At 33.2% G+C, this 24,292-nt stretch overlaps 1 protein-coding gene and 1 long non-coding RNA gene across 2 annotated transcripts in view; one reads left to right on the forward strand and one right to left on the reverse strand.

Annotated features, from left to right (window-relative positions):
- The window catches only part of LOC118184847 (uncharacterized), an 84,828-nt gene extending 68,896 nt beyond the window's left edge, over positions 1–15,932 (reverse strand). Inside the window, exon 1 of the long non-coding RNA XR_004757492.2 lies at positions 15,558–15,932. This is a non-coding gene — a long non-coding RNA (uncharacterized LOC118184847). The remainder of the gene's footprint in view (positions 1–15,557) is intronic.
- LOC118184846 (uncharacterized) overlaps positions 1–24,292 on the forward strand; it is a 287,706-nt gene that overhangs the window by 27,628 nt on the left and 235,786 nt on the right. The window lies entirely within an intron of this gene.

Genomic DNA, 24,292 nt, shown 5'->3' on the forward strand with positions numbered 1-24,292 from the left:
ACAAGCTAAATCATTCAAAGATCTTTATCAGTTTTCTAAGGTAGGTGCTCTTCTTAATTTTGTGTGGTAATCCGTACGCTCAAATACTTTCCTACTTTTGAAGAATGAATTAATCAATCTCAAGTTAGTCTCTTGATCTGAAGTTTCGAAGTTTCTAAGATCTAACATACCTAGTTCAAAGTTAAAAATCTCCGATTTAAATTGAAACACTTGAAACGTTTCCTTCCTTTTAATGATAATTCGACGATTCTGAAACTTAAAGATATACCGTTACTGTGATGTATTAAATAAATAACAAGAAAAGTCATACTTAAAGTAATTTTTTAAATAAATATCTGCTGCAAGCTTAAGATTTTACGTAAATTAAAGACAATATTATTTCAAATTTATATCATTTCCTTGTCCTCAATGACTCCCAGGTAGATGCAATATTTATAGATGATACTCTATAATGCCAGATTATTTGTCTTTTAATAAATTCGCAAAAAATGTTTTTAGTTTTGAGATAATTAAAATAAATTTTCTTTCTAATATCTGAAAGATGTCTTATTGCTTTGATGACACTCATTTCTTGTCCAAGAAAAATAAAAAAAAATAGTTGCTATTTCTCTTGCTTTTATTTTTTGCAAGCTCCCTGTACAAACGAACCAGTAAATGCACAGCTACGTTTTGAACAACTTATTAAGTAAATTAAGGTCTCTACGGAATGTTTCCTTATGATGAAATAATATCAAAACAAATGTTTGTCTTTCCCATCTCGGTTTAGCACTTTAAAAACCTAATTTGAAGTACGATTTTCTGAGAATTTAATCTTAAACAAATAACGCTTAAATTAAAATTGTTCACTTTGTTAAGCAGGAATCTGACTGCAATCAGATAGTAAATTTTCGTATTGCTTTCGGCGCCCACCAGCGGCCGAGCGGTAAAGTCGCTGAACACTGGTAGTTCGGTCCGAGGTTCGAATCCCGCGAACGGGCTGGCTGCACGGGTGTTTTCGTGGTTTTCCCCATGTGTAACGTATATACGAGCCAGTTTCCCTTAGAAAGTCCTCCACGAAGGCATCCCTCCCCTTAGGCAGATAGCCCTAGTGTGCTTTGCCATAATTAAATACACTACACCACGTATTGCTTTCGAGGCGGAGTATATTTAGAGGTTAGATGATTCAAATTATTAGCATTTGAATTTCTTCATATTTGAATCAAGAAAGTATTTTTAACTAAATGTTTCCGTTCTGAGTACTAGTAATCATTCTTCTGTTAAAAGCTGTTAATTATTTTGAGTCAGCTTATTTTCTATTATCAGTTTACATGTGACACAGTATAAATTGTGTCATGTGTTATTTAGCTCACGTTCTACTGTCTGCTTATTCCAGACAGGTATGTTAGTTTCTAAATTTTTCTTTATTAACGTTACACATCGGAAAAGCTATGAAATCGCCTTTACAGCCGATTGGTTCAGGGGGATTCGAACTTAAGTCGAAAATATCAGACTTTAGCGATCTTATAATCCGTTTGGCCATGAGTGGTCGAATATATTTTAAGAAATTAAAAAGAAATCAAATGTATATACCGTGAATGCAAAATTTTGGAATGGTGTCATTAAAAATAAAATTGTAAACAGGACCCAGACTTGAAATTTCAAATTCGCCCTGTGCACTATATAATTGTTCAAATTTCATAATAATAAAAAAGTATGGTTTTTGTTTCTGCTTTATGATGGCATATCATGCTTATTCAACCCACCCATCCGGGATAATGGTTAGTGTTTCTGACTGCCGTATCGAAAGGCCCGAGTTCGAATCTTAAAAGAAGGCAAGAATGCTTCTAAATGTATAGTGTCTGTGCGGCATGGGGCACTCTAAGCAGAAAAATGAGCCGAAAAATCTCTGGAGAGGCTGGTGGTTGAGGAAGAGGAATGGTAGAACCGTGGACCCGTCCCCCAGGGGTGTTGTTCTTCAAATCTAAAGGGAGATATCAGGCCAGCGAGATTAGTCACAGCAACAACATGTGTACCTTGTTTTCGCGCAGCAAAGACCTCTGTTTCATGCTCGATAGGACAGCTATTGAACTATGCATTTTAAGATGCTTCACTCTATTACTGCTGTTATTGTTTCGTTGCTGCTCAAACTTTTGAAAGATTTACGGTTGCTTTGTCCATCAACAGTCACTTTGTCTTTTCGAGAATTGTACAGCGAACTCTTGCCTAACGTGGGGCTTATGTCATTAACACATTGCGCGTACGACAGAATCGAGTTCCGTATTGTTAGCTCTCTGTGAAAAAACCGGGTGAGTATAATTCAGATTAAAAAAGTACATACAAACTATACACCCTAAATATTATTTCAATTATAAAAAAGGAAAAATAGAGCAACTGTTACTTGAAAGGATTTCTATTACTGCTTAAGAAGTAGGTACATGGTAAAATTATTTTTTTAATTAATGGTGATTTTTGCTAGGAACTATATCTGATGCAACTTATTAAACGTTTGGCGGTAAGAAGTGCAAAGTTCTGAAGTTCTCTTCTTTCTTAATATGAATCAATCTCCATTACAAAATAAGACAGTTCCCGTGTCTATTTTAACAGTTTGTGTAAGTTCTTGGACGTTGTATATTTAGCTTCTTAAATATCATTACGGTCACCTTCGGTTGGTGTTATAAGATCATGGTCATTGTTATGATATCGTCCAGTTCTTCATTTGTCATTTCACGATAGTCATTCTCGAATAATTCTTTGAGTTCTTCTCCTTCCATATCTGAAAACCTTTCGTCACCTTTTGGTTGTGCAATTTGTATTATTTCCTTAGCTTCAGTTTCAGTTGATGGAAATTTTTTAACTTTTGTGACAACGTCTGGCTAGCGTTGAATCCAACAAGCATTCATTATTGTTGATGAATTCACTCGTTCCCTTGAGTATTTAATGATTTTTATGCAGTGTCTTAGGCTGAATTGCTTCCAAACTGCCATTAGTGTGTTGTACTTCACCTAGAAACCTCACTTATTTGGAGGGGTGTAAATAATCCTGACTTAATAGGCTTTGAATGTTTTTATGATTCCTTCATCAATTGGTTGGATTAAAGAAATTGTGTTCAATGTACAAAATAAAACCTCAACATTTGGATCCAGTGCTGTGAGGGATTCAGCAATGTGTTCTGGAGAAGTATTGAGAATTAGGAGAACTTCTAAGTAATTTTTGGCTTCGTTAATGAATGAATTTCGAACCAGCCATTGCCTACCAGCGGCCGAGGAGTAAAGTCGGTAATACTGATAGTTCGGGCTGGGGCTCTATTCGTGGCGAACGGGCTGGCTGCATGGGCATTTTCGGGGTTTTCTCCATGTGTAACGTGTATGCAAGCCAGTTGGTCTTAGAAAGTCTCCGAGGAAGGCATCTCTTTTCCTTAGGCAAATAGACCTCGTGTGTTTTGCTATAATCAAATAAATCAAGCCAGTCATCAAAAATTACTATTATCATTAGAAAGTCAGTCATTAGAAAGAACTTATCGCAGCGCGGCCAAAGCTCTGCAGCCGAGCGCTTATATTTGAAATTCTCGCCTTGGACAAATTAAATTGACGAAATCAAGATAACACATATTAAGTCGGGTTGTTCAAATACAAGTTCGGCAAAGGTTTACTGTAATGCACGGCAGGTATTTCTACGTATCATTTTCGTAGGGGAAACTAACCCGCAACTAAAATTTCGAGAATGTAGTTTACCTTATGATTAAATACTGCATAATATTTTAAAAGGCATAATTTGCACCAGTGCGTATATAACAGATAATCTATATTGTATATTTACGATCATTTTTCTAATTCAGATCTACCAGAAATATCACATTGCTTCAAAATTCAGTGCGCAAGATATTTAATTCTAGGAAGAAGGAAGTTTTAGATTCCATTCAAAGAAGAATGGAACAAAGAGCCAATGAGGAAAGGAAATATTTAAACGCTATCATCCTCCTTAAAAAATATGTACATTAGGAATTTAGATATGCTTTGATAATTCCACCGCGGTTAACTTCGGAAATCGAAATGAGAAGATGCAAAATATTCCATTTCCCATCAAACAATGAAAGTTCGCATCAAAAAAATGAATTAAAGAACTGCTATCTTTTTTTTTCCCCGTGCAATTCCTTTAAATGGCCGATTTAAAATGTTTTTTATGATATGAATCTTGGTCAGAAGATTACTAAAAGGTAATTTCCCTGACGATGAAAGCTTCCGACGGGATCTTTTATCCCCCCTCTTTTCATTTCCTTCTTCTTTTTCGCATTAGCTGTTGTTTTGGGTTTATGTTTGTAAAGTGCTATGCATTGGTAAAATATCGTGCTGAGTTTGAGACGCGATTTAGAAATAGTTAATTAAAGTACATGGAATGAATGAACTCCAGAACTAAATCTTTGCTTCATTTGAAAAACATCTTCGATGAAGTATATACCTTAACTATTTATATGATTAAAAAATGTGCAGTCCTTTCTTTTTCTCTTCATATATAAATATTCAGATAGCTACATAGATAGATGGAAAAGAGACAAACATATAGGTAAACAGATGGATAGATAGACAGATACACAGATATGTTGATAGACAGATAATATATATAGTTGTTCTAATTTTATTTTATTTATTTTTAATAATTCATACATTTATTAAAAATTTATTTTCATTATTATTGAATTATTATAGATTTAGATTAGTAGTGCCTAAACGTGAGTTCTTAACCTCAGTGCACTAATTATATAAATTCTGAAATACGTATACGCCGCCCAGACGGAATGGCAATAAGGTGAACCTGACTGCGATATCACAGTCGGGTTCGAAACCCGGAGAAGGCGGGATGTAAAATTGTCTGTCCCTTTATAGGAGGTAGTGGTGGCTGCCTATTAGCTGTCTCCACTATAAAATGGCCACCACTTCTGGCCTTAGTTGTGGTCAATGCCGTTATAGTCAAGTGCCCGCCATTGGGGAAAAATATATACACTGGTGTGCAAAAATTAAGAACGAGACGGTTTTTTCAATATAACTTTGTACAAAAGCTTTCCAAATCAACACATTTAATACCGTAAGATCCCCAATACGTAAGGACATGAGTAATGTAAGTAACACTTACTAAAAGAGAAATCGGAGGGATAAAAAGAAGCTTTATTGAAAAAGTAGCATGGAGCGCAATGCGACTGAAGGCCGAAACATCACTGTGATGGGTGTCCAGCAAGAAACATCCGGTCTTTAATAGGGGATATGATCTCCCCTGACTTTTAGGCAGGTTTCACAGCGTCTGCCCATGCTGAGAATGAGGGTGTCAATGAGTTGTTGAGGCATTGCTGCCCATTCGTCTTGCAGTGCCAATCGAAGCTCCAGAATCGTTACTGGTGGTAAGGTACGAGCTGCCAAGCGTCTGCTTAGAAAATCCCATACATGATTGAGATCCGGAGATCGTGCTGGCCAATCCATACGTTCAATATCCTCACTCTCTAAGAGCTCTTCGGCAGCTACTGTGCGATGAAATGGTGCATTGTCGTCCATGAAAAGGAACTGCGGACCCATAGCGCCTCTAAAAAGACGCACATATGGAAGAAGAATCTCGTTACAATAACGGGTCCCGTTGACTGAACCTGCGTCGAAGATGTGAAGGTCTGTACGACTTCGCATGGACTGATTGGTGTAACTTTGATTGGTGTAGAACCTTAGGTCGGAGGTCCATGCGACTGCGTATCGTATCAGTGTGTACGACTACCAAGCATGATGCCTTCCCAAACGAGAACACCGCCACCTCCATACCTGTCCCTTTCAATGATATTCGAGGGATGATTGCGGCTTCCCCGCTCTCTCCAGATGAATATGCGATGAGAATCGCTACTCAGACTGAATCTGCTCTCATCTGTAAAGAGTACTCGTCCCCATTCATTGTCTCTCCAATTCCGGTGTTCCCGGAACCACAGAGAACGCCTTCTCCGCGTTAGAGGTACACACCGTACAGGGCGTCGTGCAAACAGACCACCACCGTGCAGTCTTCTGGCCACGGTAAAACGCGATATCGCCTGTGTCAGTGTCTAGCGATTTCTCCCGCTGTCTGCCGCCTGTTTCTTCTGGCCTGTAAGGCAATATACCGGTCATCTGCGGGTGTGGTTCCTCGCGGACGACCACTACTAAACCCCCGGATAGCTGTTCCTGTAGTTTGAAATTGTCTCCAAAGTCGTAAAATGATGCTGTGAGCAATTCCGAACTCTGCAGCCACACTTGTCACACTGCGGCCTTCCTCCAACTTCCCAATGATTCGACCTCGGGTAAAAGCATCCAGATGTCGTCTAACAGATTGATTATTCGCCATTTCTCGCTGAGGCAGCAACTCGGTGTGATTTTAACTGCTATACGGCGTGCAATCTCTTTGCCAGAAATACTGATCTTACACCGACAACATGCTTTATACTACTCAGACACTCCCCCATTACGTCTACCTGCATATCTGCACATGTGCTACCGTACATCACCTTACTTAATCTCCTGATTGGTCTTTCTGTCCGCTCTGCCTCTTCGTTCATCTGATATGCTAATTTTTCGACTTCGTCCTTAATTTTTGCACACCAGTGTATATTAGATAAAAGTTAAATACTGAGAAGCTTAAAAATTGATTTATGTGGAATAATTGAAGATATTAAGCATTCGTTTTTTTATATACAATAAATTAAAAGTTATATTTTTCATCACAAAATATATAATGCGTATCTAAACAATGAGAACAAATTGATTTAAAAAACTTAAGATTTCAAGTTTTCCAACTTCTTGTTGATTGAGCTATTTTTATCCAATTATTTCAGTTAAACCAGGTTTCGCTCAAGGCAGTGTTTCCCTATCTGTGGTCTGGAGACAGTAACTTGTCTTCAAAGTGTTCTGTTCTGGTCCTCCCAATAATAAGGTAGTCCGCAGGATATCCTAATTTATAAAAGCGATTCCTAGCTGAAAAACATTTAGAAAACGCTGGCTCAAACGATGCTTAGTTAAGCGAGGTGTAACTGTATTCGGAGCAAGACGTTTTACTACAACCAATAGCAAGTTTTACTTTAAAGAATAAACTATTTAACTACTAACGAAGTACTTTAAAGAATAAACTATTTAAGTACTAACGAACTACTTTAAAGAATAAACTATTTAACTACTGACGAACTACTTTAAAGAATAAACTATTTAACTACTAACGAACTACTTTAAAGAATAAACTATTTAACTACTAACGAACTACTTTAAAGAATAAACTATTTAACTACTAACGAACTACTTTAAAGAATAAACTATTTAACTACTAACGAACTACTTTAAAGAATTAACTTAAGATTGTAGTAAATTTAATAATTAAGCTTGGCCTTTTATATTAAATGATATTTACTGTTTGCATTATATAAGATAACATTTTATATTGATTGTTTCATAAAATGTATAAAATGACACTTCCATTAAGAGAGTATTTTCTCCCTTTGTAAAATTTCACTGCCATGATATTTTCTCACAAACCTTTTAAACATCTATCTTCAATAGGAAATTAATAAAGCGTTAAAATTGAAAATACGAAAAATGAAAGTTAATCTTGTGTAATTGCTGTATTGATCAGCGCCATTGGACTTCGTTGCTCCACATTTGTAACCGCACTGTGAATGGCTCTAACAAAAAGAAAAATGTATGAAAATAAAGAGAAGCATTACGTATTTATCTTATTTCATCGTTAAAGAAAACTGTTGCGCAGCCAATGTGATTTCTTTAATAAAGCCTAGCTATCTGGTCTATATTTAAGCAGACTCCCTTGCGTCTTTTTGGAACATGATATGTAGCATGTCGGAAGGTTAAATTGACAAAATGGATTTGTCATTAGCTGCACAATAGCATTCAGTCGTAACTTACCTAGTTCAAAAGGCCGATTGTGGTTAAAACTCTCATTTTTTTAAATATCTAAATTAAGTCCATATTCTTAGCTATCAAAAACAACTTTTCTTTTATTGATAGAGGTGGAGATATACCAGTTTTTCTGACAGACGGCAAACCGGAAGTTATTGTTTGTCACAGCGGAAGTGAAAGTTTAAAGAGCAAACTAAAAATGCAGTTTTCGCCCTTTTTTATATTATTTGTTAAGTAAATTATTTTAAGCGTTTCAATTAGTCTAGAGAAGCTGGACTCTAGACTAATTGAATAAGTACTTTTATTACGAATTTTCTCATTTTAGTTTGGCATCGTAAAAAGTTGTGTATATATGTGACATGTAATTTTAATCTGGGAACTTTAAATGCGATTTTTGATAATTTTTTTTACGATTTATGTTCACAACAGCAATGATAACTCTTAAGAGTTCCTTATAGGTTCACTTGAATATTTTGCACACATACTTTGTATATTATTATGTATGATAGAGTTAAAAAATAGCCTTACATAATTTAAATTATGTAGTTTTTCCTTCAGTAGTGTGTGAATTTTTTTTTAATTTGTGTATGTTGGCTAACTTATTTAGCCATACATTAATAGTGAATCAATATTATCCAGTTATTCTACTTCATTGTATGCTTATGGTTAATATACATAAAATAAAATCAAAAATTTGTTTTCATCGTCATTACTTCCTTGGGAGTTATGGTTGACGTTTTTGTTAATTTCGATGTAAACTTTGCATAAAGTTTACAAAATAATGATTTTTTATCACTTTTCTCGTGATTATATTTAAGTGTGACTGCAACGCAATAAAAAATCTCAAAAATTCTGAAATATAGCGAAAATTTTGAAAAATGCCCATCGAACGAGGTCTGTTACCTTAAAATCTAAATTTAGTATTAGGTCGAATACTGCATTTTGCTTTTTAATAAAATACATAGCAAGTAAAGTAAATAGCATTTTCTGAATAAGTTAAATTAAAGAATTTACGATTGTTATATCTCAATATCTTCCATTCATTATTAATTAGTTTCACCGATACCCTTTGATAAGTTTCTAATTTTACACAAATATTAGGGTTCTTGGCGAATTTTTGCATAAAGATGTAACATAACTGTAAATTCCTCAGCTTTCGTAAATATCCAGTTCCGTATCTATTGACAAATAATCTCTGTAAAATAGCATCCATACGCATATCGCATAATCAGTAACTGAGAAAGTAATCATATTTGTGTGTGTGTGTGATTAAGCACAATAATAACAGTTATTTTTTAATACAATTACACTCACTGATGATAGTTTATGAAACAAGAATTGTATCTTCTGAATGCAAGATTTAGCTTATAAAATATTGCGTTGAGTTAAAGCTACGATTTAGTGTTACATTTAGCAGGATTTGCCTCTTACTCAAACGTTCTTAAATTTATAATAATTTTAAAAATGCGTAATTGTAAGTTTAAAGTAGTTTTTAAAATAATGATTATAGTAATTTTTAATATTTTCGGTATTTGTTATGCCATTGTTCTTCAATTTATTTTTATTTTTTATGAAATATTAAACATAGTTTTAAATATTTCAATTTATTTGCCTGTAATTACAGTAATTTTTAAGATATCCGATTGTAAACAAAGAGAAAAAAGTGCTTGAAGCAAAAATTGAGTATTATGAAGTAGAAAGGTGTCTCTCTGTTAGATCATATTTAATCGAAATCTCTTAGGCACCAGTAATAATTTTATAATTGAAAGTTCTACCTCTCCGCTGCGTAACATCTTGAAGTAAGTAGTAGCAATTCCTTCTAGCAGCGGAAAGATCAGAGTTTGAATCCAGGTAAGGATACAGCTGTTTTATTGTGTTTCTAGCTCCAAATAACTGCCTAATAAAATCTAGAATTTTAAATAAATGTTATCGGATACAGGATATCTCTGTATAGTACTTGTATTCACGCAGAAGAAATCTAGATTCAGAAATTAATCGAAGCTCTTAGCCATCTAGGTATTATACTTGATGATACTATTTTATATCACCGTAAATTTGTATTCGTTTATTTATTGTCATCGTATTTACAGAGCACAATTATCGAATGAGCAAGCTTCCTAAATACACTTGACAGTATCACTTAAGCAGAAGAACAAATTATGTCCTAACATCTAAAACCAGAGCGATGACCGCACTCAACATCGTTTTTTATATGATGCAATTCTGGGAACCCGAAGTCCACTTGAGTTTCCAGTCCTTATATATTTCTGACATCGCTGGTAAAAGAAATGTCAGACTTGTTTTGCCTTGCTGAACTATGAAACTCATACAAGGTCTTTTATTCTTTTATGTCTCGCAAAGTTGTTTTAATAGATAACAAGTTTTAAAGAACTGTTATTATTACATAAGCAGTAGAACCATGTGATTATAAGTTATTTTACTGTTAAAAATTAATATAATTTGCTTCGACATTTACTGCTGTGAAACTTAAAGTGTGTAGAGATACGTATATAATGCGGATATGAACACATTTTCTTCGTGTTAAACCAAAAGATATCCTCAAGACACACCCACGTAAGCATCCAAAAAAACGTTTACGTACTTTCCAGCCGCATTTAGTGAAACATTTACGCTTTTCCTTCGTATAACAAACACATTTCATCACATGATACTTAATGTCTGTTTAGCGTACAAAACTGCAGTATTATTTTTTCGTATTATAAGAATTTTTTTAAAGTATGTAAAATATTTATTTCTAAATAATTTGAAAAATAAAATAAGATTTATGAATTGATTTAATTTATTGCAAAATATTCTTATGTCATATCCACAAGTTCATTCCACAGTTTTGGATGGTAGCTTTTTAATTTGCGAATACCAATTTTCAGAAGAAAAAAGTAAACGAAATATAAAAATATTAGCTTAAAAAACCACCATTATTACATTTATCATTTTAAACAGTATTGCTGTATATTTAAACTTATTTAACGTACTTTTGTGTATTATTTAAACGGTATTGCGAGACGGCGTACTTTTTAAAATTCGCCAAATTACCAATTCTACAGGATTAAAGTAGTTAGGTGGTGGTGTATTTAATTATGGCAAAGCACACTAGGGCTATCTGCCTGAGGGGAGGGATGCCTTCGTGGAGGACTTTCTAAGGTAACTGGCTGGTATACACGTTACAAATGGGGAAACCACGAAAACACCCATGCAGCCAGCTCGTTTGCGGGATTCGAACCGCGGACCGAACTACCAGTAAAGTAGTTAGGTATAAACTGTTCATATGATTCAATGGTAAACAAGATTTAATAAAAGTTACTTTCCAGAAAGTAAGACATTGGCCATATCAAGTTTGCTTTCTTAGATAAAAACGAATCAGAGACTGAACCCGACTGTGTGTTTAATAACCCCGCCCGAATTACATGATAATAAATATCATAATAAAAAATTTAAAAAAAACACAATTTCGGGTCTAGAATCCGCTGTGTTGTTTCCTACACTGAGCCGTACTGTTAGCAGACATATAAACAGTCCTCTTCACAGTGAAACTATCCAAAATTTTTTTTACGTTTCTGTATTTAACAATTAATTTTTCATTAGTGGTGCCACCACAGTGGCAGAACGCTGAACACAAGTAGTTCGGTTTGTTGGCTCACATGGGCATTTTTGTGTCTTTCACCATGTGTAACGTGTATACGAGCTAGATTCTCTCAGAAAGGCCTTCACGAAGGCATCCTTTCCTTCAGCCAGATTACCCTCGAGTACATTTGCCATAAAGCAAATAAAATTTCTACTGATGATAATGATTTGGTTTGGTTTATGTGATTATGGCAAAGCCTGGAGGGCTATATTCTTAAGCGAAAAGATGCCTTCCTGGAGGACTTTCTAAGGGAAACTGGCTCGTTACACATGGGGAAAACCATGAAAACACCCATGCAGCCAACCCGTTCGCTGGAATCGCGAACAACCGAATCCTACTGCTGTTAATACCTTTTATGTGACAATTGTTGTTAGTAACTTTTCCCTTATTTACTCCACTAAGGAATCCCTTCCTTCAGCCAGGAAGTCCTTGAATAGTTTGTTATAAACAAATAAAAATTTCTGCTCTTGGTAGTATCTTTATGTAACGAATATTTCTTCACATATCATCAAATAAAGAATGCTCTTTATGAAAAGTACGCTTTTACAATTATAACTTCCATCGTGTGGTCATAATTATTTCTTCTGTGAAACACACTTGTTTATAAACCGCAGATGTCCTTAAATATCAGCAAGGCGAAAAACATTCCGTCATTTATTTTCCTTAAACGCCCCTGAAACTACGCCATAATTAAATGTTCCGTTGTTCGTCCCTGGAACACCCACGGAAATTCATTTTCAGATTCCTAATTTAGAGTTTTATTTTTATTTCACATTTTACTCTCATACAGATACAATTTCTATGCGTGAAAACTGCGGCATTTATTTTCATTTAGTTCATGATGAAATAATTATTGCTAACAAAAACAGCAGACAGAAGCAATGTTCTCAAAGTGTTTATTTATAATTAAAGAACACAAAGAAATGGATTCAAAATGTTTAATTTGCATATACGCTGTCAGAGATTCACGTGGAGTGAGCTTTGGTGTGAAATTCTTATTTAGGTGTTTATGAAGATCAACAATAGTATCTTTTAAAAGATAATCCTTGTTCAAAAACAGCAGAAAAGTTCATGAAACGGGGCTGATAATATCTGTAAATTTCAACAGATAACTTGGTTTTTAAATGCAAGATACTCTATTTTCGGCCAGCACATTTAATCTTCGTTGCCAATATCAATGTCTCTAGATCTTTTGACGAAAATCACTAGTAGTTGGGGATTCAATATTTCATTTTTCCTTCTAAGGCATTTATTTATTAATAAATAACAGCTATTTAAAAGCTAATTTGAATATTAACTACAAATATATTTCTCTGTGTAGGTTAAAGTACGAAGGTTTCTCGGTAAAATTTCTTCAGGTTAAAAAGGAAATAATGCAACTGGATTTAAAATCATTTCAAATTTTGAAATTAAATAACACAATGTGCGTCATTTTAAGTAAAAGATTTTAACTGGGATTTAAAATATGTAATTTGCTCCTAGTAAAATGTTCTATTCCACCAGAAGTTTTCGTTAATTTAAAAGATGCTAAGGAACCTGAACAAATAAATAAATATCAAATTAAAGTGGTTGAAAGTGCCCATGTCTAATAGTACTTCAATCTTTCAGAGACCACTAGTGCCGAGCGGTAAAGTCGCTGAACTCTGGTAGTTCGGTTCGAGGTTCGAATCTCGCGAACGTGCTTGCTGCATGGGCGTTTTCGTGGTTTTACTCATGTGTAACGTGTATGCAAGCCAATTTCCCGTACGAAGTCCTCCACGAAGGCATCCTTTCCCTTAGATAGATAGCTCTAACGTGCTGTGCCATAATTAGATAAGCCAAAACCAAGTTGTTGAAAATTCTGCTTTCTTTTGCTTATTCAATAGCAATACAAGAAAATGCAAAAAATTTTCGGAAAACAGAAAAACTTTTTTGCATTTAATTTAAAAAAAATTTTCCAATAGACTGACGAATACTAAAATTGCACAGAAATGAATTTGTGTTTAATGATCTAATTTCTAATTTCTAAAAAGGAAGACTGACCTCCGAAGTTTTTATAATTCAGAATATTTAAATAATTGTATATAATTTCTAAGCGGGTAATTCGAGGTGATGTTCGGTTTGAGGGAAAGTTAAATTTTAAATTTATAGTTATAAGAAAATCGAAATGCACTAGATAGAGGAGTAATTAAAAGAAAATTAAAGTAAAAGTTAAATAATAATTAAACATGAATTAATACCAAAAATTACAACATAAAGTAACTGAGATTAATTAAATACCAAGTACTGGAGAGCTGCGCAATTAATTCATCGTGAAGGGAGTGCTCTGGTTTCTACTGTACAAAACAATCATATTAGTTGAAACTACAAAAAAGTTCTATTACATTTTCATCAACTAAAAGAGAGGAATCATCTTAATCGAGAATTCTCAAATAATTATATAAAGTTACCTTACTTTTGAAAAGTAACTTCATCTTAAAGGTAGTGATTTAAGATGAGAAATGGACATAAATTTTGATTACATTGAAAGTATCACAGATTTTTAGTGCTTCTTTCTGCAGTTTCATCGATATTCAATTACAAATTACAATACAGCAAAAATAGTATCCGATTTCTCTAACACATAGATGGAGGTCTATATTACACACAAAAAATCAATCATATCATTCGTCAATCATCAATCATATCATTTTTAATGATATGATTGATTATGCATATGATGGATTATCATATATGTGTTGTAATATTAATTCATTTAGTTCAATTGCATTACGATGAATATTTAAATAAACATTGAAGAGTATAGATATTAATAGAATAAAATTCTTTGTTTTACAAATAATCTAAAATGCCTGTTAAATTAAAATCGACTTAAATTAGAGGAAATTATAATTTTCTTTGTTTGTTCTTCTTTAAACCTTAAAGGGCAAGCGTTTACTTTCACTTTGGCGTTACATATAATTATTATATACGGTATCTCTAAGCCTATTCAGCATTACTGAATGGCATCAAAAAGGCGATATATGAATAATGGAGTATTACGGTCACCAATGACGTAAGAGCTCTCATTATAAAGAACTTGTAATTTGAAAAGAAATTGTAACAATGGATTCCAGTGACGTGTTCCGAATTTGCTTTCTTTTAGTATTGGTTTATGAAAACAAAATAGGTAATGTTTGGCATCAAAGAGCTTTTCTCTGCAGCTATAGTTATTTCATTTATGTTTTGATAGGTCATTATGTGCTACATTTCTTCTAAAATGCATGCACTGTTTGGTGTAAAATTTTTGAAATTAGTTTAACCAATTTATAGGCTTAATCCCTAAAATTTCATTGTCGATTAATTGGAGAATTTATATCTTAACTCCCTGGAAGTTGGCTTCCGAATTCTTTTAATGTATTTAAAGTATTCTTTGCAATTCTGCTTTCGCAATGTTCAGAATGAATGCAGTTCGTCAATTTTCTTTCAAAAAATATATGGGAGTTTTAAAAAGTGTAGTGCGTTTCACAAACTCATATGTTAGAAATTTCTTTCTTTATTTACAACATTTTCATGAATTTACGAAACATATCAATTCCGCTGTTAATACCAAAATAATAAATTAAGCTGTATAAATGTATTCTAAAATATGTTTTTAAAAATGTGTTCTTAAGAAGTTAAATGCAAAATTGTGTTTTGGTATTTTATTATTTTGAGACTTTTATCACTTTCTTTGTATAAAATCCTAAAACTAACTGATGATTTTATTTTTACAAGTTTACATTTTATAAGTATGCTATTTAAAACTCTTACCGCTGTTATTTATACTGGCCTTTTCTTCAATTTACGATGATTGGACAACTGTGGTATTCTTCAACTGTAATATTAGCATATTTTACTATTTTGTCATTTTTGCTATTATGACAAATTTACTAATTGTTACAGTTTATTACTTGTTGTTTATGTTATTCTGACAAATTTGCTTGTTACTTTCTTAGAAACTCGTTTGGCATACAAGTGTATTACAAACTAACATCTTCATAATAAATTTGTAGTACAAAAAATCTTTAACTTACCTCAGAAAAGACTTCGGAAGAGGGTATATCTAGTTGATATTAGCAGACCCGTTGCATCAATCCAAACTACTTACAAGAAGATATGGTAAATTCATAAGAAAATTATAATTTAAATATGTAACTATTTTTAGTTCTAGAACATGGTTTGGTTTATGTTAGATAACCCTATAAACAACAGCATAGTTAACGGGATTAGTACCTAAATTTATTTGATTGAAATATACTCTGGTGGCTTAAAATTTTCTCCAGCATTATTACACAATTGAGAACAATGAATGTAACTGTGTTTGATAAAGCTCGCTCTTAAACAAGTAATAAAAAAAATTGAAATATGTAGGAAATAATACCTAACTTAAAAGTAACTGCACGACACTAACTTAATCTTTACGTCGTATCGTTACTTTGAGAGCTATAGAAGGAAAACGTATTGTGCAAAGTTAACAGATAAAACGATTAAATGTAATCAGTTAAATATATACTAACACCGTCTTTAAGAGCTTTAGTCTAAAGCAGTATATACAATAATTCACCATAAAAATTATCAGTAGATATATTTAATCAATTGTTTTACCTGTTATCTTAGCCATTAAACTTTTTTTTTTCTCTAGAGCTTAATGTACTTTGATTTCAGGCAGGCTTCTCTTGTTGCATCATTTATTGAAACATTGTTTCAGCTCAAATAGCAGTAGCAAATAGCTGTATTTTTCCCAGAAATTTATAAAGAAGATGTCAGGTAGTACAAAATACACACAGCATATTCGAATATGTGTTACAATAAAAGGCATTATAGCGACTGTCAAGTATGTTGATTTGTTTAAATAGATTTCAGATACCCCTAATTTCCATAGATTTCTTCGAAATGGAACTGAAATATTTTGCAGTTGAATGATTTTTTATACTGAAATGAGGTGAAAACTGTGTCGTTAAAAACTGTTTTTCTAATTATTTAGACGATGTTTAGAAGTTTGCCTAAGAATATATTAAATACATTGTCGCAGAATTCTTCATGATAATAGCTGTTTCTTCAAAAAATTTCTTAATTTAAATATGATGATTCAAGAATGAAATGATGAAAAATAATTTATGTTTTGTTATGAATGAGTTTATTAAAACTAATTGTGTAAAGTGTAGTTTATTAAAGTTAATTAAACTCATTTATGTAACAATTCAATTATTATGAGCAACTAAAGTTTAACAAAATAAACATTTTATGTTTGTATAAATATTTTTACATACACATGCTATGCATTGTCCCAAGCTATACTAACAAAAATGCTATCTTACAACATGCTATGCTAACAAACGTGTTATGCTTTGTCGCAAAATGCCCAGATAAACACTGCGTTTTAATTATTTTTTTCCAAAATTTTAAAAACCAAGTTCGCATTTTCAGTGCAACAATACATGAATTGTTTGGAGTTTATTTTCAGAAATTTTAAAACAGGAGTGAGAAGAACTTTGTGGTCGAGCGTAGGTGGGAGAACTATGAATTTCTATAGGCAATGAATCGCTTGTTCTACCCACTTCGAAGGGGTGTTCCACGTTAAGCCTATTCGTGATTCACCTTTCATCTAAGGATGTGCACACTCACGCTGTTCTCTGTCAAGGTTGTCTAAATAATAAAATATTTCATGCAGTCATGTCTGATGCCATTGGCTGAAATAGTACACACATTTATTTTGAAATTCCTAATCAGTCTTTTTTAATTTTGTTATTATTTAATTAATTATTATTTAATTTTATTAGGATATTTAATGATATCATGATCTTTACATACATTGTGTTGAATGTAATTCGGATGTCACATGTGCGATTATCAGGCATATTTGAAATAATTTTTTTTAAATGGCTGGGAGCTTTATTTAATAGCCATTAGCCTTGCGCCACTACAGGGGACAAAAGTGGTGGCCATTTCATTGTAAGAATTATGTTAATTTTATTAACAGTTAAATTTTGAGTTAAACTTCCTTTCCTATCGATTCTTAATTTCAACTTAACACTTCCGGCTAGAACGTAGTTTTAGAATCACGTCTGAATGCTAATGAGCGGTATATAACCGCGAAGTTTTACAGTCTTAGCGAGAGAGATACCAGATATTCTGGCTGCCACGCGCCCGCCTTTTTAGGCTACTCTCTCGTAGGCTATTATTACGCTCGGCCGTAGTTTAGGCCCTTGATAGCTTAGCAGTCAATTAGCGTTACTCTGTTAGAATTTTGATAGCTTCGGCTATATCTCTTTAGTTAAGCTTAGTTTAATTCTTAGCTTATTAAGTTCAAGCCCAAGTGTCGGCTTTATTGTACAACTCCAAGACGGAGTTTTGTTAAACTTGAATTGGAATAATAAAGGGTTATTTCACTCTTCTTACTTGTTGTTTCCTGTACACGAACTCAAGCGGTTATTCGCTTACTAGTTTTTAAGATTGTTCACTTTCAACTGAGAATTGCACAGTGGAGAACCCTACATCATTATGGAAGCACATAAATAGGTGGCCATCATTGCCTCCTATAAAGGGACGGACAATTACAACCATGCCTTATCCGGGATTCGAACCCGGCCCATTGCTACAGCAGTCAGGGTTACTAACCACAATGCCGGGCGAGCGGTATATTTGAAATATGATTCTCCTTATTGTCGTACGCGTGTAAATAATAAAGGAAAGGGTTCTAAACCAAACCCTAATTATGCGATTAAGCTACAATAACCAGTGGGCAGTATTTATAAATTATTTCATTCAAGTATACATATATATATATTATTTACGTACATTTATTTTTTACTCCAACTTAAATATATTTTGTATTTAAATTTCCGTTATAATTTATCAATATGTGAGTATGTATGTACGTATACTCTTTACTAGAAAACTTATTTTATTATAGTAAAATACTAGAGAAATACTAAAGATGCTCAAAATCGGAATAAACTCTGTTAGAATTTTTATTTATTTATTTTTTTTTAGGGTTCTTTAGCACAATTTGTATATTTGCTTTGATTCAGTACCAAATATGCACCTAATTAATTCAAATGCCATTACCTAAAAGCAAGTCTGAAGTTTGGTTGTTTAAATTTGTGTTTTCGAAGTATTAGTTAGATTAGCTTTTATGAACATTCAATATTTTGGATGCATTGGATTCCGTATAGCCACTTATTAAAGTAAATAATTTAGCACCTAAAATTTGTGGAAAGCAAGGCTACATTTGTGATCTTTTACATACTTTCCAGTTCCTGGCCCGCTCTTTCATTCAGTTCATTTAAAGGCAAGCTGCTGTGCGCCATCGAACCGCTGTAATTTAGATGATTACCCCTGGTCAGCTACCACGCGCTCTTTATAACCCGTTTCGGCGTGCAAAATGTGGCCGTTTATTTTCCTAGTTTCTACTTTGAGAATTCAACACCCGAGGATTTCTGTCAGAACCTGTTCGTGGAAAAGCGTTGGATGCCACTATGTAGGTCAGTACATGCAATGAGATGCCTCAGGTGAATCTTGGAAATTTGTTTTCTGAAGCTCTGCGATGTAGGCTACGTGCTTTTGTGTGTGTGTGTGTCCTGCTCTTCTTTTATTTTAGTTTTCGAGCGAGGGACAGGGTCAGCTAAAATAATAAATATAATCAGATGTATATTAATAAGCTATGAGTTCACCGGTAGCCCGGAACTTTATCTATGTAGATTAAAAGTTAACCGGAGCTGACATATCATGTTAGTGCCGTTGAAAGAATCTGAAGGAGAATACGTAGTAGAAAGATACGCAAAATATATTTTTATACCTTCTGTTAACTTGATAACTGTCCTCTATGGACACACATCTCCAAGACATTTTAAGTCCTTGCCGTACTTTAACTAAACTACGCAACTTCGAATAATGAATTTAATTACTGTAAGCATGTTTTAATGATTTAAATAAATCATTCAAGAGTTATCCAAACTAACTCATTAAGCCTCGGCAGTAATGAAAACTCGTATTCAATGTTCTAAACTCAGACGGGGTAAGTTTGAGCATTTTAAAGCCAGCCTATGCATTCACACTTTGGATTTATACATTATTAGGGAATTATTTTAAACATCCCCTATATGAGGTGTAACAAACTCGTCGATAAGCAAATTTTGATCGATTGTTGCTGCTAGGGAACACTTGTGTATATCCGTACATACATACATCATACTACGCAGTAGAATAAACACGGTTTTGTTATTAAGCCAATTTAATATTTTTTTATGCTTCCTCAATATTTTCCGATCACGTTATCAATTGAAGTAGGAACACATGCGGATGTTATTAAGTTTTAGGAACCTGATAATTAACTTGCAACTTTCAGCCATGAAAAAGTTGCCCATCCTTGCATTATACAATTACTAATGAATAGAAGCTTATAGTTACATAAAATAATCAATAAATGAACGTGTTTTTGGTAAAGTGTTATGAAAAATGGACAAAAGTTATACTATTTTATTTAGGATGAAAATGTGTAAAAAGGAAAGTGGCAACGTAAATTTAACAATTCAAATATCTTTTTGGGGATTTTAAAGTTTTAAATGGTGATCTGTATGCTTCATATTTCTCAACAAATTTCGTAAAAGTGAAAACTTTAACAAAAAATTTTCCAATTTTTCCAAAAGAATTTCCAATGAATAATTCTTATCATAATTACTTTTAACTTAATCACATTTCTTGTAATTTATTTCTTATCTAGATTAGAAAATTGGACTTGACAGTGTAAATTTTGATATCGAGTACGTAATACATGGCGCCTATCTTAAACTCGATTCTCCCAGTTATATCTTTTCTTACGGGATAAATTTTAATTTAATATTTATTGTTGTTAATGTTGTCACTAATCTCGCTTGTCTGAAATCACAGCAAGCCCACGTAATTCATCGTGGCAAGGATTCAGGGTAGCATCTGTCGTTGGCAACATACTGGTGACAGTGTGAATTTGCTTACTTCACTCCACAATTTTGAAGGAAAGGAACCCCGAGGGGACGGGCTCGAGGTTCACCGCCCCCTCCTCTCTTACCACCGGTTTCTCGAGAGGACTTACAGCTCACCTCATATTAAAGTGCCCTCATGCCGCATAGACATTATACATTATTCAACGTTCATTGGAAATTTTTTACCGTTGCGCCAAATGAATAGTTTTTTCTCAATACTGATGCAAGTTACGAAGTTATATCTATGTTCCATTTACAAATAGCCATGCCTTCGCCTGGATTTGAAACCGGCCTCTTCGGTACAGTAGTCTATAGTATTTTATTTGACAGAGAAAAGGAACTTTTGTTTTAAGTTTTTCAAAGCTTCAGTATCTTATTTTATTTTATGCAGAAGCAGTTTTAGCAAATGTTTTTGCATTTTTAACAAGAATACATAGTATTCAATGGCATTGTATTCACTTTTGTACACACAAAACCTTTTCAGAAATTTTTTACCGTCGTACCAAATGAATAGTTTTTTCTCATTACTGATGCAAGTTACGAAGTTATATCTATGTTCCATTAAATTCGGACTTCCTACTTTATTGTAAAGCAATCAATAAGTTTCGGATTAAGTGATGTGTATCTTTAGGTTGTTTAAATGACTAACAAAATTTATACCGAAGTGTTTAATGATAATGTTAAATGAGTGAAAACGTTATTTTCTAACATTAATCTGTTTCGCTCTACCGGCGGTTAGCTAAGCGGAACGTAAATTACACCTCTAAAATCGAGAGTTCAAATTAAATTAATTCAACGTTCTCTTCCTTCATCTGGTTTACCTTATCTTATCACGATAAGTGTAATGCCTTCGCTGAGAATGTGATGTGTGAAAATTTCATTCCGGGAATATCCATATGATCTGGGAATATCCCTGTGATATAAATGTATATAAATGACATAAACTTTCATTCTAGAGCATTACTATTATAATATATCTATAAATTTCAAGCTGTTAGTCACAATTTCACTTAGCTGTTGGGCTGGGGTGGTAATAGATCACACTCAGCATACTGTTGTGTAAATATGGATAGCCAAAATATTGAAGTGCCTTGTTAACATAAAAGTTTGTGTGAAAATAAAAAAATAAAAAAAAAATGTTTACTGAAGTATCAGAAATTTTAAAAGCTTTATTTAAGCAAATGGCGAAGATGCAATCAAAACATCGAGAGCGTTTATGTGGTATTACAGACCCAAAGATCAGTTAGAGCATGTCATGAATGCTGTCAAAAGCACATAGCTTAATATGCGGATATACTTTAATATTAACAGAATGCGAAGTAAAACAACCAGATAGCTGATTGAGTTATGATAGTTAAAGAATAACAGATTAATGAAGAAGCATTTCGGCTGATTTTAACTAAAACATGAACATGTGAAGTAATTCTCCCAAGCTGTGCTTCACACACTCAGTCACAGAGGACTCTGTGCGAGAGGTCATCCTGGTAAAAAAAAAATCGATTATCTGTTAAATCATCGATCCCATTCAGGTAATTCTATTTTCAGTGATTTCCAATTCTTTCTAAATTTAAAAGATGCTGTAAAGGGCCAAAGATTTCTTAACATAAATAATATCCACAGAATATGAAACAGTTATTCAATAGGTATTCCGAAAAATTCCCTCCATGCGTGCTTCTAAAAACGGGAATATTGTTTATGTACGTAACGTACATTTTTTGAAAGTGCATCCCAATATTATATTATTACAACTTGTAATTATAGATATGTATTTCGTAGAAATATATGTCTGGCATTGTTTCAGGTTTTCCTTTGCACTGTTAACAATTCCTAAACTGGTTGAATGAATTACTCTTCGCTTTTTACTTCTTTTTAAAATGAAGGAAGTATTGCAATCGCGAAAAATTCTGTGTATCATATTTCAACGAAAATACCTATTCTGATTGCGCTTGAGCCCATTTGAATGAATGTTTTTGACTACATCTGTACGTACGGACATGGATTGTAAAATTTATTTAAAATGGATTCATAAGCGATTTTTTTCATGACGTCTGTACGTATGTATATATGTATCTCGTATAATTTAAAAACGATTAGCCGAAAGACGTTGAAATTTTTTCATATGGGACTGCTATAATATCTAGTTGTGCACCTATCTTTTTGGTTACAATAGGCCGGACTAAACGTATATATATCGATATATATTTCTATATACTCACACTATGACCCGGCTTTGTAAGCTCTATTCTTTTATTCCTATATGTTAATATACTGTGCATTTATTGCTTTAAAAGTGACTGAATTGTGTTGTCTTTGTGTTCCGGATAAGGTTTTTATATCTTTAGTTAATCTGCATGTGATAGTGTTAAAATTATCAACAATTGAAAAGTGTTAAGTAGTGTTTACATATACGTAATAGAAAGAGAAATCTATGCGTTTACTTTACTGCATTTTAGTGAATAAATAGGTAAGATATAATTTTTAAAAAATCTGATGTGTGCACCATATGACCTTGTACGGCCTAATCTGCTTGCACTTCATTTAAACTTATTCCTTCGAATTTCATAAGGGACATATGATTCATTCAATCAATTCAGTTCTCACCTTGTGGCAAGGCAAAAATACACAACTTAAAAGATCTTCGTTAAAGACTGTAAAATACAGCAAAACATAAAACGCCAAATACAGTTAAAAACATTTAAAATTAATTTTTGCAAATGAAATTAGATTTTGTAGGCGAAAAGAAGCAATGCGGTCAACGTGCAGAAACACAAAATTACTATGCACAAACAGACGTGATTTAACAAAATTCAAAAAGAACTTTCTTACCTTCAGCAAAAAAATGTTAATGCTTCAGCTTAAATACTCTGTTCTCTAATTAAAGTAGCATACTTCAGACCCACTGAGAACTTCAAATGTAAGCATATAACTTCTACCTTAGGACTAGCGATATTTACACTATTGTAGGCAGATTAATTGCCATTAAAATATACCCTTCCAGAGAGAACAAGCGAATTTTGCTAAGCATGCATTCTGCACGTTGCACGGTATAAGCAGTCAGATTTGGTTTATTTGATAAAGGCAAAGCAGAAGGGATGAGATCGTGGAAAGGAAGGGAGGGATGAGTTTGTGGAAGACTTTCTAAGGAAAACTGGCTGGTATATACGTTAAACGCGAAGGAAAACCACGAAAACGCTTATGGAGCCAGCCCCTTCACGGAATTCGAAACTCGGACCGAACTACCAATGTTCAGCAATTTTATCGCTCCGGCGCGTGTGGACCATAAAAGCAGACAAAGCTTTAAAATTTAGTTGAGATGCTTGAAGAAAGAATGTACAAATAAGGCATCAAAAATTATTTCATGATTTATTTCTTTGCACTAAAGCATCTTTTAGCGCCTCCTATATTATTTCTAATAACTAGTTATCTTTTGTGAAGTGGAAGCTCCTATATTTTTCAAATCTTAAAAATAATAAAAATTAAATATTGTTCTTTTTCTTCCTGTTATAAAATGCTCTAATCTACATTTATTTAAAGGGTTAAAAGGTAGTTGAAGTTAAAAAAGAAGAAGAAGAAAAACGATTATTTCAACATTCACTTGAAGATATACCTGCGATTTTAAAGTGATGATCTGTAAGAGAAGTATTTGCTCTATTTATTTCATTTAGATTTCAGATAAAGCAATTCGTAGTGAAAGATTAGCGCGAGAAAATTTCTAATGACATGTATATCATGTTCCCATTAGAGTTTCTCTTTCCTGATTCGCAAGATGAAAAAAAAAGATTTGAAATATTATTTACTAGTTCTAACTG

This window comes from Stegodyphus dumicola, chromosome 1, assembly GCF_044657685.1.
Source record: "Stegodyphus dumicola isolate Sdum_Otavi_A_Nest chromosome 1, ASM4465768v1".
NCBI classification, from domain to species: domain Eukaryota; kingdom Metazoa; phylum Arthropoda; class Arachnida; order Araneae; family Eresidae; genus Stegodyphus; species Stegodyphus dumicola.